Genomic DNA, 4,204 nt, shown 5'->3' on the forward strand with positions numbered 1-4,204 from the left:
GTTTGGTGTAAGTCGTGGATATGAATGAGACGGGTCACATTCATTGAACACGCACCGCTCAATGACAACAAAGCGCTGTCGTTTGTTTTCTTAAACACACAGCCACCAGTCATTTACAAATATTTAACCTATTTGTTCTCTTGATTGTGATTGGAAGACATTTGAAGATATTTTTTCAAAAAATATGATAATTTTAGTCTCTGGTATGAATGTTTTTTCCAATCTGGCAACACTGGCTGTCAGTGTCAAAAAGATGCTATGCAGAACTTTGGGTACAGAAGCTTATTTCACAACTGAACCACGAAAAGGGTCGTCACTATGCCGTGGTGTCAGCGTTGGCCAGCCTTTGCTTTCTATGTAACATAACATCTGAGTTAACATTAATTGTTTTCAGTTAGGTAGGCTTTAACTAAAACCTTTTTACTTCAGTCAACACTGATGTCCGTTTGTCAAAGAACAAAAATTCCGAGATCAAAATGATCAGACAACATGATGAGCTAAGGTTAAAAAGCATTAGCCATAATTTTAGCAGCTATTAGCCAAATTAAGATGTCGCAGCCTTGCAGAGTTTTCTGCAAGGTGACGTTATACACAATGCTGACTTAAGGTTATGTATACTCAGAGGTGAAAGTAAGCCGGTACGGTCCGGTACTGCGTACCACTAAAAGATTCAGTGGCGGTAGGCAGTACCAGGAAAATGGTAGAGCAGCTGCCTGTTATAAAGCCCTCATTCAGAACCAGTCACGGCCGCACTCTGGGTCAGAAAATAGATCCGCTAGCAATATGCAGTCTTGAAAACTACTTTGTCTGTTTAAAATTCCTTTTAACTCATTCCGAATTGTTTCTGAACTGTCCGTGCTCTGCTTTAGTCCACCGTCCGCTGGACGGAGCCTTGGCCGGACATCTCCCTCTCTTCCTCAAGGCTCTTGCCCTGCTCCTCTCCCCCTCCCCTCGGAGAGAGTCCGGTGGTCTCCTCTGCGCCTAGCCTTCGAAACGTGTACCACACGTTTAATGTCTTTACGTTCGTTGCAATGTGTCTCAATTAAAATCAGTAGGAGAGTAAGCAGTTGTGTTTCGTGCTATTTTATTCAATTTCAACGATACAGAACAGCTCGGAAAAGAAACTGCTTGTGAGCTAACGACCGGAGATTTCGCTCAGCAGTACGTGAGTGCGCATGTGTAACATAGTTAAAAAGGTTCAGGATAAAATAATTGGTTAAATCCTGCTAAATGGGACGACAGCGCCCTCTGCTGTTTTTATCGGTACCTGCAGTCTTAGTTAGCGAAGGATTATGGGTAATTCCTAGAACAATGGAGGAACTCCGTAGAGGTAACGTGTTTGTGAATGTCTGTGGACAAAATGATATTAACTGGCCTTTAAAAAGCACTGAAAACCTTAACTGGCTGTATTTTGTTTGTTATTAATTGTTTAAGGTTAATTTCGCTATGTTTTTATTGAGTTGGCTGTGGGTTTTCGGGTGTTTTATTGTCGGTAAAGGAAGAATTATTATCCCTGCGCATTGCTAGCTAAAACGGTATGTGTGCTGTCTTTCCAGAGAGCGCATGTGCTGTGTCCACAGTTGACGGTGATTTGCTCTGTGTCCATGTTTTGACTGCAGAGAAAGAAAATAAACCTGAACTGTGACAACCCAGATCAGCTCCGGACATTTATTCAAAAGAGGACACACCACGCAGAGGGCACACATGCGTGTCTACTTCCGAAACACAGCGGTTGCTATGGGGATGGGTTTGTTTGATTTATTGCACTGGGACGTTTTCCACAACTGGTGCACAGACGTCAAGAAACGCCGCTTGCGCCGGGACAGGACGAACAATAAAAGACACCAACGTAATTCCAAACATTCTTGTGGTTGGCTGAAACACTTTCAGCATGATTTAAATATCAGTCAGTTATCATCTTATCTGGCAGTTATCATTTTAAATAAAAACGGAGAGAAACACTACAAAACGGTCATTTTTTATGTTAAAGGAATAATGCAGTGAAAAATAACTTGACAGGGACACTGAAGATTGGTTACCACAGAAAATCACAAACAACCCAGTGATGAAGATTTTGAGCAGGCTGAGAGTCAGGGTGAGGAGGCACCATGTCAGGGAAAAGAAGCAGCTGCAGGACCACCAGAAAAAAGCACAGGTGATGATGATGCTACGCCTCCTGCTTATCCTTCCATTTGGACAAAGGATCAATATGAACAGTTCAAAAGCAAAAATGAATGGTGGTAGTTCCACTTTGAGTTTTTGCTCGTGACCTCATGATCTGTTCTTAGAGACTTGTATTCTGGATGTTTATCAATGTTTCAATTAAAAGAAATAGTTTACCATATTGTCAAGTGTTTTTAATTCCTGCCTACTCCATGGGCCTACAGGTAACCTACAGTAAAATATTGAATTGTTTTTATTTGTTCGTGTTTTGACTTTGCTATTTTAAAATGCATGGCTGTTAATGAACCTAATATGATGAATTCGGTAAAAAATTACCAACCAAGTTCTGTCCTGAGTAAAATGGCCATGTACATTTTTTTACATTAAAGGAACAAGACTGTTTTACAAGCTTGCATCTTCTTTTATTCATGCACTTGGTAGTAAAATACAGATGGGACAATTAACAAAAGCTTTCATTGTGGTCCAAAGCATAGTCAAACAACCAGGTTAGTTGCTTGCAAACATACATTTAAAAAATCTTTAACAGTACTCATGTCACAATACTGGAATTTCCAAATTTTAAGATTTTATAAAAAGTTAAATATAAGATGCTTGTGCACTCTGTGTTCAGAACAACAACATTTAATTTACTTGTAGAAGATGTAGGCAATGCTTAATTTTGTGTGTCAACTAGCTGTTGGAGAGAGAGCAAAAAAACCCCTCCAGTTCTGTATCAATATTATGGAAAAAGTTAAATTGATATTAATCAATATTTGATACTGATATTACTCAGAATCAATATTTATACGTACGAGATAGTACTAGGGTGACCAGGTCCCAATAAACCAAAAGAGGGACAAGGGGTATGTTTGTGAGGGACAAAGTGGGACTTTTTTTCACCCACAAGTAGTGCCCTGCACGGGCCTATTATCTGGGCCCGAGTCCGGCCCTGGCCTGACAGGTTTTCAGAGTTCTCAGGCCCGAGCCCTTTCAAGCCTGACTTTTTTTCAATAACAACCTGTAGGCTGTTAATGTTGCAGACATTAAAATACTTTAATTGGGGGTGGTATTACGATATATTCATTATATTTTTTATTAAAAGGATAAAGTTAAATATGAATTGATTTAACTTTAATGCATGGACGAAATGTTAATTTTAGAGGTGGGGGGGACACAAGTATTTTTAATAAAACATGCACACACACCACACAGAGGCACGCCGCACGCACACACGCGATTCACAACATAGATAGCACATGGACATAAATTAAACATTAGTGTAAATGAAATCTCTAATATTACAATCCGTCTTGCTGACGTGACCCAGGCAGAACAAACGTCCAACATGATGTTCAACAACTTAGCCTACAGGCAGCAGCAGACTACCGGGAAGCTCGAGTCGGGAGCTCCTGTCTCGGGCAACTAGCAAACCAGTGTACAAATCCTGGCGGTTTACAACCTGATTGAGTGACAGGGGGGGACGGCCAATCACACAGAAACGGCAGAGCCAATCGAGGAGTGTGTGGGCGGTCTAAACAGGCTTCAGCTTTAGCAGCCGTTTTCCGCTTGGTCCTAGTGCCTGACGCGTCACAGTTTAATATAGTGTAACACTGTTTTTGGACGGTAAAAACTGCAGGGGACAAAAACGGCGTTTTGAAAAAGTGCAGGGGACATGTCCCCTGCGTCCCCCCCTAAAATTACGTCCGTGCTTTAATGACGATTCTCCAAGAAATGGTGATGAGAAATGGTGCATAGGTGCAGTCATAGGCGGCGGATGAGGCTGAGGATAGGGAAGGCTAATATGAATGAAGAGAGAAAATTCTCCCAAAGAATCCATCAGAAAACTCACACCAAGTGAGTGGATGTATTTTATAGCTTTGCTTTTTAGCTGAGTAACTTATTTGATCCGACTGTCTGACACCGCTCCGCACACCGTGACGCCTCCTGATGCTCCCACAGCGTCTGAATGCGAGCAGATTATGGGGTTTTTCGGAGCTCAAACCAAGGCTTTGAAAGAACCAAACTACTTACCTTAACGAAT

The 4,204-nt window shown here is 41.4% G+C and overlaps 1 long non-coding RNA gene across 1 annotated transcript; it reads left to right on the forward strand.

Annotated features, from left to right (window-relative positions):
- Positions 1-1,077: 1,077 nt before the first annotated feature.
- Positions 1,078-2,571, forward strand: LOC148185579 (uncharacterized). The gene is made up of 2 exons (XR_015775717.1): positions 1,078-1,330; positions 1,557-2,571. It is a non-coding gene; the product is annotated as an uncharacterized LOC148185579 (long non-coding RNA).
- The last annotated feature ends 1,633 nt before the right edge of the window (positions 2,572-4,204 follow it).

Source organism: Plectropomus leopardus, chromosome 23 (assembly GCF_026936395.1).
Source record: "Plectropomus leopardus strain MGB_pleo_1.0 chromosome 23, ASM2693639v1, whole genome shotgun sequence".
Taxonomy (NCBI): domain Eukaryota; kingdom Metazoa; phylum Chordata; class Actinopteri; order Perciformes; family Serranidae; genus Plectropomus; species Plectropomus leopardus.